The sequence below is a fragment of the Rhinopithecus bieti genome, unplaced genomic scaffold, assembly GCF_001698545.2.
Source record: "Rhinopithecus bieti isolate Rb0 unplaced genomic scaffold, ASM169854v2 scaffold_27022, whole genome shotgun sequence".
Classification (NCBI taxonomy): domain Eukaryota; kingdom Metazoa; phylum Chordata; class Mammalia; order Primates; family Cercopithecidae; genus Rhinopithecus; species Rhinopithecus bieti.
In genome coordinates this window covers 480,588-490,838 of record NW_016812251.1, presented here as the reverse complement: position 1 = coordinate 490,838, position 10,251 = coordinate 480,588, and the positions used below count along the sequence as shown (strand labels likewise).

At 42.4% G+C, this 10,251-nt stretch overlaps 1 protein-coding gene across 1 annotated transcript in view; it reads right to left on the bottom strand.

The window, feature by feature from the left end:
* MYO9A (myosin IXA) overlaps positions 1–10,251 on the bottom strand; it is a 301,060-nt gene that overhangs the window by 271,520 nt on the left and 19,289 nt on the right.

The following is a 10,251-nucleotide window of genomic DNA, read 5'->3' as shown; positions in this document are numbered from 1 at the left end:
TGGCCATGAGAAGTTTCTTTGGGGTTTCATAATCTGCCATTTACAGAGAGTGGGAAGTTATGCAGCAATTAGCCTAGGAGAGAAGTGTCCACTAACCTATGAAGACTGTCTCCACAGCTCAAGGAGACAATAAAGGCCAGAAAGTGTTAATACCAGTCACCCCAAAAATGTGAAGATCCCCCAGTAAGCTACTTTAAAATGTAAAAAGTGAGGTCTAAATTGTGAAATTATACTTTGGGGGGGTTTTGTTTTTTAAGTTCAAGGGTACATGTGCAGGTTTCTTACACAGGTTAACTCACATCACGGGTCTGTCGTACAGATTATTTCATCACCCAGGTATTAAGCCTAGCATTAGTTATTTTTCTTGATTCTCTCCCTGCTCCCACCCTCCACCTCATCAATTAGCTTCTACTTGTGAGTAAGAACATGCAGTATTTGGTTTTCTGTTCCCACATTAGTTTACTATGAATAATGGCCTCCAGCTTCATCCATGTTCCTGCAAAGAAAATGATCTTGTTCTTTTTGATGGCTGCACAGTATTCCATGGTGTATATATACACCACATTTTCTTTACCAGGCTACCATTGATGGGCATTTAGGTTGATTCCACATCCTTGTTATCATGAATAGTGCTGCAATGAACACACTCGCATGTGCACGTCTTATTAGGATAGAATGATTTATATTCCTTTGGGTATACACCCAGTAATGAGATTGCTGGGTTGAATGGTAGTTCTTTTTAGGTCATTGAGGAATGACCACACTGTTCTCTACAATGGTTCAACTAATTTATACTTCCACCAATTCTGTATACGTGTTCCTTTTTGTCTGCAACCCCGTCAGCATCTGTTATTTTTGACTTTTTAATAGTAGTCATTCTGACTGGTGCGAGATGGTATCTCATTGTGGTCTGATTTGCATTTGTCTAATTATCAGCGATGTTGAGTGTTTTTCCATATGCTTGTTGGCCACAGGTATGTCTTCATTTGAAAAGTGTGTTCATGTCCCTCACCCACTTTTTAGTGAGTCTTCTTGTAAATTTAAGTTCTTTATAGGTACTAGACATTTGATCTTTGTCAGATGCACAGCTTGCAAAACTTTTCTTCCATTCTGTAGACTGTTTAATAGTTTCTTTTGCTGTGCAGAAGCTTTTTAGTCAATTTGTCTAAGCTCTCTGATTTGTCAATTTTGGCTTTTGTTGCAATTGCTTTTGGTGTCTTCGTCATAAAATCTTTGCCCATTCCTGAGTCCAAAATGGTAGTGCCTAGGTTGTCTTCCATGGTTTTTATAGTTTCAGGTTTTAAATTAGAGACTTTAACCCATCTTGAGTTAATTTTTGTACATGGTGAAAGGAAGGCATCCAGTTTCAATCTTCTTTATACAGCTAGCCAGTTATCCCAGCACCATTTATTGAGTAGGGAATCCTTTGCCCATTGCTTGTTTTTGTCAGCTTTGTTGAAGGTCATATGGTTGTGGGTGTGCCTTATTTCTGGGCCCTCTGTTCCATTGGTCTATGTGTCTGTTTTTGTCCCAGTACCATGCTGTTTTGTTTCCCGTAGCCCCTTGTAGTATAGTTTGAAGTCTGGTAGATGCCTCCAACTTCGTTGTTTTTGCTTAGGATTGCCTTGACTATTTGGGCTCTTTTTTGGTTCCATATCAATTTTTAAATATTTTTTTTCTAGATCTATGAAGAATGTCATTGGTAGTTCGATAGGAATAGCGCTGAACCTATAAACTGCTTTGTGTAGTATGGCCATTTTAACAAAACTGATTCTTCCTATGAATGTGGAATGTTTCTATTAGTTCATGTCATCACTGATTTCTTTGAGCAGTGTTTTCTAGTTCTCCTTGTAGGTTATCTTTCCCCTCCCTGGTTAGCTGTATTCCTAGGTATTTTGTTCCTTTTGTGATGATTGTGAATGGGATTTGTGTTCCTAATTTGGTTCTTGGCTTCTTCACTGTTGGCATATTGGAATGCTAGTGATTTCTGTACGTTGGTTTTATATCCTGAGACTTTGTTATCAGCTTAAGGAGCTTTTGGGCCAAGATTATGAGGTTTTCTAAATATAGTCATGTCATCTGCCAAGGACACGGACAGGCACATGGACAGGGACATTTTGACTTCCTCTCTTCCTCTTTAAATGCCCTTTATTACTTTCCCTTGCCTGATTCCTCTGGCCAGGACTTCCAATACTATGTTGAATTAGGCAGTGATGGAGGGCATCCTTGTCTTCTGTCAGATTAAGACAAATGCTTCCAGTTTTGGCCCATTCAGTATGATGTTGGCTATGGGTCTGTCTTATTATTTTGAGGTATATTCCTTCAATACCTCGTTTATTGAGAGTTTTTAACATGAAAGGCTGTTGAATTTTATCAAAAGCCTTTTCTGCATCTATTGATAAAATCACGTGGTTTTTTAGTTGTTTATGTGACGAATCACATTTACTGATTTGCACATGTTGAACCAACCTTGTATCCCAGTGATAAAAGCCTACTTGATCATGGTGTATAAGTTTTTTGACATGCTGCTGGATTTGGTTTGCCAGTATTCTGTTAAGGATTTTTGCACTGATATTCATCACGCATGCTAGCCTGAAATTTTTTTTGTTGTTTCTCTGCTAGGTTTTGATAACAGGATGATGCTGGCCTCACAGAATGAGTTAGGGAGGAGTCCCTCCTCCTCAATTTTCGGGAATAGTTTCAGTAGGAATAGTACCAGCTCTTCTTTGTATATCTGGTAGAATTTGGCTTTGAATCCATCTGGTCTTGGGCTTTTTTGCTCGAAGGACTCTTTATTACTGATTCAATTTCAGAACTCATTATTGATCTGTTCAGAGATCCAATTTCTTCCTGGTTCAGTCTTAGGAGGGTGTATCTAGGAATTTATACATTTCTTCTAGATTTTCTAGTTTCTGTATGCAGAGGTGTTCGTAACAGTTTGATGACTATTCCCATTTCTGTGAGGTCAGTGGTAATAGCCCCTTTGTTGTTTCTAATTGTGTTTATTTGGATCTTCTCTCTCTTCTTATTAGTCTAGCAAGCAATCTATTTTATTAATTTTTTCAAAAAACTAAATCCTAAATTCATTGATGTTTTGAATGGTTTTTCGTGTCTCAATCTCCTTCCGTTCAGCTTTGATTTTGGTTATTTCTTGTATTCTGCAAGTTTTGGGGTTGGTTTGCTCTTGGTTTTCTAGCTCTTTTAGTTGTGATATTAGGTTGTTAAATTGAGATATTTTTAACTTTTTGATGTGGACACTCAGTGCTATAAATTTTCCTCTTTACACTGCATTAGCTGTGTTCCAGAGATTCTGGTATATTCTATCTTCGGTCTCATTAGTTTCAAATAACTTGGTTTCTGCCTTAATTTCATGATTTACCCAAAAGTCAGAAGAAAGTTGTTTAATTTCCATGTAATTGTATGGTTTTGAGCAATTTTCTGAGATGTGATTTCTAATTTTATTGAGCTGTGGCCCAAAAGAGTGGTTACTATGATTTCAGTTCTTTTGCATTTGCAGAGAAACATGTCAAATTGTGTGGTCAATTTTAGAGTATGCGCCATGAGGTGATGAGAAGAATGTATATTCTGTTGTTTTGGGGTAGAGAGTTCTGTAGATGTCTATCAGGTCCATCTGATCCAGTGCTGAGTTCAGGTCCTGAATATCTGTCAATTTTCTGCCTTGATGATCTTTCTAATACTGTCAGTGGGGTGTTAAACTTTCCCACTATTATGGTGTAGGAGTCTACGTCTCTTTGAAGGTCTCTAAGAACTTGCTTTATGAATCTGGGTGCTCCTGTGTTGAGTGCATATATATTTAGGATAGTTAATTCTCTTGTTGAAATGAACCCTTTACTACCACGTAATGCCCTTCTTTGTCTTTCATCTTTGTTGATTTAAATTGTTTTGTTTGAAACTTGGATTGCAACTCTTGCTTTTTTGTTTTCCATTTATTTGCTTGGTAATTTTTCTCCATCCCTCTATTTTGAGCCTATGGGTGTCACTGCATAGGAGATGCACTACACACTTCTGAGTCTCAGTTCTTTATCCAGTTTCTCACTCTGTGCCTATTAATTGGAGCATTTAGCCTGTTTATGTTTAAGGTTAGTACTGGTAAGTGTGGATTTGATACTGACATCATGATGTTACCTGGTTGTTATGCAGACTTGTGTGGCTGCTTTATAGTGTCACAGGTCTGAGTACTTAAGTGTGTTTTTGTAGTGGCTGATAACAGCCTTTCCATATTTAGTGCTTCCTTCAGGAGCTCTTGTAAGACAGGTCTGAGGGTATCAAATTCCCTCAGCAACTGCATGTTTGAAAAGGATCTTATTTCCCCTATGCTATGAAGTTTAGTTTGGCTGGATAAGAAATTCTTGGTTGGAATTTTTCTTTAAGAATCTTGAATATTTACTCCCAGTCTCTTCCGGCTTGCAGGGTTTCTGCTGAGAGGTCCACTGTTAGTCTGATGGGCTTCCCTTTGTTGTTCTCATAAATGAGATCCTGAAATATGTTTTCCAAGTTGCTTCCATTCTCCCCAACTCTTTCAGGGACACCAATGAGTCAGGTATCACGGATTTGGTCTCTACATAATCCCGTATTTCTTGGAGGTTTTGTTTGTTCATTTTCATTCTTTTTTCCATATTCCTGTCTCACTGTCTTATTTCAGAAAGCCAGCCTTCAAGCTCTGAGATTCTTTCCTCAGCTTGACCTATTCTGCTATCAATACCTACAGCTGGCTGGGCGCGGTGGCTCACGCCTGTAATCCCAGCACTTTGGGAGGCCGAGGCAGGTGAATCACAAGGTCAAGAGATCGAGACCAGCCTGGCCAACATGGTAAAACTCTGTCTCTACTAAAAATACCAACATTAGCTGGGCATGGTGGCAAAGGCCTGTAGCCCCAGCTTCTCAGGAGGCTGAGGCAGGAGAATCGTTTCAACCCAGTAAGCGGATGTTGCAGTGAGCCAAGATTGAGCCACTGCACTCCAGCCTGGTGACAAGAGTGAGATTCTGTCTTAAAAAAATAAAAAAATAGGCTAGGAGCGGCTCAGCCTGTAATCCCAGTACTTTGGGAGGCCGAGAAGGGCGGATCACACGGTCAGGGGAGATTTGAGACCATTCCTTGCCTAAACACAGTGAAAACCCCGTCTCTACTAAAAAATACCAAAAAACTAGCCCGGGCCGAGGTGCGCGGGCGCCCTGTAGTCCCAGGCTACTCGGGAGGGCGGGAGGCAGAGAATGGATTAAAACCTGGGAGGCGGAGCTTGCCGCACAGTGACTGAGCTTCCTCCACATGCACTCCAGCCTGGCGACCAGAGCGAAGACTCCGTCTCAAAAAAATAAGTAAATAAAAATAAAATAATAAAAAATAATTTAAAATTAAAAAATTAAAATAAAACCTGCAGTTGCATTATGAAATTCTTGTAGCATGTTTTTCCGCTCAGTCGGGTTGGTTACATGCTTTTCTATACCGGCTATTTCATCTGTCAGCTCCCGTATTATTTTACTGTGATTCTTAGCTTCCTTGGATTGGGTTTCAACGCACTCCTGCATCTCTATGATCTTCATTCCTATCCATTGTCTGAATTCTATTTCTGTCACTTCACCCATCTCAGCCTAGTTCAGAACCCTTGCTGGAAAGCTAGTGTGGTTATCTGGAGAAAAGAAGGCACTCTGGCTTTTTAAGTTATCAGGGTTCTTACGCTGGTTCTTTCTCATCTTTGCGGGCAGATGTTCCTTCAGTCTTTGAAGATGCTGTCCTTTGAATGGGTTTTTTTTTTTGTTTCATCCTACTTGATGACCTTGAGGGTTTGACTGTGGTATATAAGGTAGGTGCAGTCAACTGGCTTCATTTCTGGAAGATTTTAGGTGGCCAAGGTTCAGCTCTTAACTCCTGGATTACACGCTCTAAATCTGGGGGACTGGTATTGGGATCCTATTTTGTTCTCTGGCTCCTCAATGTTAGGAACCCACTGCACTGGGGGTAGGAGGGTGTCAAGGTGCCCCTGGACTACCGGTCACTATACTCCGGTGGGTGGTGCCAAAGAGTTTTGTAGGGCAGTGGCAGCGGGATCTGCCCTCGTTTCCATGTGCCAGTGGCAGCACAGTGGGGTGCACACTTGTCAGCTGTGGCAGTGTGCTAGCAGATGCCAGGGTGTCGGCCTCAATGTGGACATTTGTAGCAGTGGCAGAGGCAGCATGGCTTAAGTAGGCCCCACTGGCAACTATGCATGTGGTCACACTGGTGGTGGTGTTAGCACGGGTAGTGCTGGTAGGGGCAAGTCTGTGTGCATACTCTGTGCACATTTACAAAGGTGGGGTGGCCACTCACGGGGGAGTTCAAGACCAGCTTGGGCAACACAGTGAGACCCTGTCTCTACAAAAAATAAAATAAAATAAAAAATAGCTGGGTGTGGTGGCTTGCACCCATAGTCCCAGCAACTCAAGAGGCTGAGGCAAGAGGATCACCTGAGCCCAAGGGAAAGAGCCAGCAGTGAGCCGAGATCACACCACTGCACTCCAGCCTGGGCAACAGAGAAAAATGACTTAGCAAATGTAAAAACTAAAAATAATTTCTAAAACTGTAAAACACAAAGAATTGAAATTAAAAATCAAATCAGGCCAGACGCAGTGGCTTACGCCTGTAATCCCAACACTTTGGGAGGCTGAGGTCGGTGGATCACTTGAGGTCAGGAGTTCGAGACCAGCCTGGCCAACTTGGTGAAACCCCATCTCTACTAAAAATAAAAAATTAGCCAGGAATGACGGCAGGCGCCTCTAATCCCAGCTACTTGGGACGCTAAGGCACAAGAACCACTTGAACCCAGGGAAGGCGGAGGGTGCAGTGAGCCAAGACCGTGCCACTGCAATCCAGCCTGGATGACAGAGTGAGACTCCATCTCAAAAAAATTAAAACAGCCGAGCGCGGTGGCTCATGCCTGTAATCCCAGCACTTTGGGAGGCAGAGGAGGGCAGATCACGAGGTCAGGAGATCGAGACCATCCTGGCTAACACGGTGAAACCCCGTCTCTACTAAAAATACAAAAAATTAGCTGGGTGTGGCGGTGCGTGCCTATAGTCCCAGCTACTCGGGAGGCTGAGGCAGGAGAATGGCGTGAACCCGGGAGGCGGAGCTTGCAGTGAGCCAAGATCACGCCACTGCACTCCAGCCTGGGTGAAAGAGTGAGACTCCATCTCAAAAAAAAAAAAAAATTAAAACAAAAATAAAATAAAATAAAATCATTCAAAAGTAGTGAACTTAAAACATACATCTGAAGAAATCATCCACAGTGAAAGAAAAAAAATACACATACAAAAATACAAACAAAGGTTAAGAAAACCAGCCAGGCACAGTGGCTCGTAGCTATAATCCCAGGAACTTGGGAGGCTGAGGTGGGAGGATCACTTCAGTCCAGGAATTCAAGGCTGCAGTGAGCTATGATCACACCACTGCACTCCAGCTGGGAAACAGAGCAAGCGCCTGTCAAAAGAAGAAGGAGGAAGAAGGAAGAAGAGGAGGAGGAGGAGGAATAAAAGAAAAAATACGTAAGAGTAAGAAAATCTAATATATTTAGACATATCTCATTTTACTGCACTTTGCTTTATTGCACTTCAGATACAGCAATTTTTTTTTAACAAATTAAAGGTCTGTGGCAACACTGTGTCAAGCAAGTCAACAGGTGCCATCTCCTAACAGCATGTGCTCACCTCCTGTCTCTGTGTCAAATTTTGGTAATTCTTACAATATTTCAAGCTTTTTTTTTTTTTTTTTTTGAGGCGGAGTGTCGCTCTGTCGCCCGGGCTGGAGTGCAGTGGCCGGATCTCAGCTCACTGCAAGCTCCGCCTCCCGGGTTTACGCCATTCTCCCGCCTCAGCCTCCGGAGTAGCTGGGACTACAGGTGCCTGCCATCTCGCCTGGCTAGTTTTTGTATTTTCAGTAGAGACGAGGTTTCACTGTGTTAGCCAGGATGGTCTCGATCTCCTGACCTCGTGATCCGCCCGTCTCGGCCTCCCAAAGTGCTGGGATTACAGGCTTGAGCCACCGCGCCTGGCCAAGCTTTTTTTTTATGTATTTATTTTTAGAGACAGGATCTCGCTCTGTCATCCAGGTTGGAGTGCAGTAGCATGACCATCATAGCTCACTGCAGCCTCACACTCCTGGGCTCAAGCAATCCTCCTGTCTCAGCCTCCCGAGTAGCTAGAACTACAAGTGCATGCCACCCTGCCTAGCTTATTTTTTAAGTTTTTGTACAGAGGAGGTCTCGTTATGTTGCTGAGTCTAGTCTCAAACTCCTGGCCTTAAAGCAAACCTCTCGCCTCAGCCTTCTAAAGCACCTGCATTACAGGTTTGAGCCGCCACACCTAGCTTCAAACTTTTTTATTATTATATCTGTTATGGTGATCTGTGATCAGTGATCTTTGATGTTACTTCAATTGTTCTGAGGCACCAAAAATTATGCCCATATAAGACACTGAACTTAATCAATCAATATTATGTGTGTTCTGACTGCTCCATCGACCAGCTGTTCCTGACTCTTTCTTCTCGTGGGTCATCTCTCTATTGCCTGAAACACACAATATTGAAATTAGGCCAATTAATAACCCTACAATGGTCTCTAAGTATTCAAATGAAAGGAAGACTCAAATGTCTCTCACTTTAAATCAAAACCTAGAATGATCAGGCTTAGTGAGAAAGGCATGCTGAAAACCAAGACAGGCCAAAAGTTAGACCTCTTGTGCAAAAAGCTTGCCAAGTTGTAAATGCAAAGGAAAACTTCTTGAAGGAAATTAAAAGTGCAACTCCAGCGAACACACAAAGAAGAAAGCAAAACCACCTAACTGCTGATATGGAGAAAGTTTTAGTGGTCTGGAAAGATTATCAAATCAGCCACAGCATTCCCTTAAGCCAAAGCTAATATGGAGCAATCCCTACCTCTCTTCACTTCTATGAAGGCTGAGAGAGGTGAGAAAGTTATAGAAGAAAAGTTGGACACTAGCAGTGTTGATTCATGAGGTTTAAGAAAAGAAGCCACCTCCATAACATAAAAGTGCAAGGTAAAGCAGCAAGTGGTGACACAGAAGCCGGAGCAAGTTATGCAGAAGATCCAGCTAAGATAATTGATGAAGGTGGCTACACTAAACAACAGATTTTTAAAGTAGACAAAATGGCCTTGTGTTGGAAAAATATGCCATCCAGGACTTTCATAATTAGAAGAAGTGAATGCCTGGCTTGAAAGCCTCAAAGAACAGGCTGCCTCTCCTGTTAGACGCTAAGGCAGCTAACGACTAAGCTGAAACCAAAGCTCATTGACCATTCTGAAAATTCTACGGCTCTTGAGAATTAACGCTAAATCGAGGCCAGACATGGTAGCTCACGCCTGTAATCCCAGCACTGTGGGAGGCTGAGGTCTCCCACAAGCCGATCATCTGAGGTCAGGAGTACAAGACCAGCCTGGCCAACATGGTGAAACCCCGTCTTTATAAAAAATACAAAAATTAAGGTGGGTAGAACACCAGAGGTTAAGCGTTTGAGACCAACCTGGCCAACTTGGAGAAATCCTGTCTCTACTAAAAATACAAAAACTAGCTGGGCATGGTGGTGGACACCTGTAATCCCAGCTACTTGAGAGGCTGAGGCAGGAGAATCATTTGAACCCAGGAGGCGGAGGTTGCAATGAGCCGAGATTGCACCACTGTACTCTCCAGCCTGAGTGACAGAGCAAGACTCTGTCTCAAAAAAAAAAAAAAGAAAAAACTAGCTGGGCATGGTGGTGCAGACCTGTAGTCCCAGATACTCAGGAGGCTGAGGTGGGAGAATCACCTGAACCTGGGAGGCGGAGGTTGCAGTGAGTTGAGATGACACCACCGCACTCCAGACTGTGCAACCATAAGACCCTGTCTCAGGGAACAACAAAAAAATTACACTAAATCTACTTCGCCTGTGCTCTCTGAATGGAAAAACAAAGACCAGATGACAACGCATCTGTTGACAGTAAGGTTTACTGAATGTTTTAAGCTCACTGTTGAGACCTACTGCTCAGAAAAATAAGATTCCTTCAAAATACTACTGTTTACTGACAATGCACCTAGTTACCCAAGGGTTCAGATAAAGATGTACAAGATGATTAATGTTTTCCCACCTGCTAACACAACATCCACACTGCAGCCCATGGATCAAGGAGTAATTTCAACTTTCAAGTCTTATTATTTAAAACATTTCATGAGGCTTTAGCTGCCATAGATAGTGATTCCCCTGAT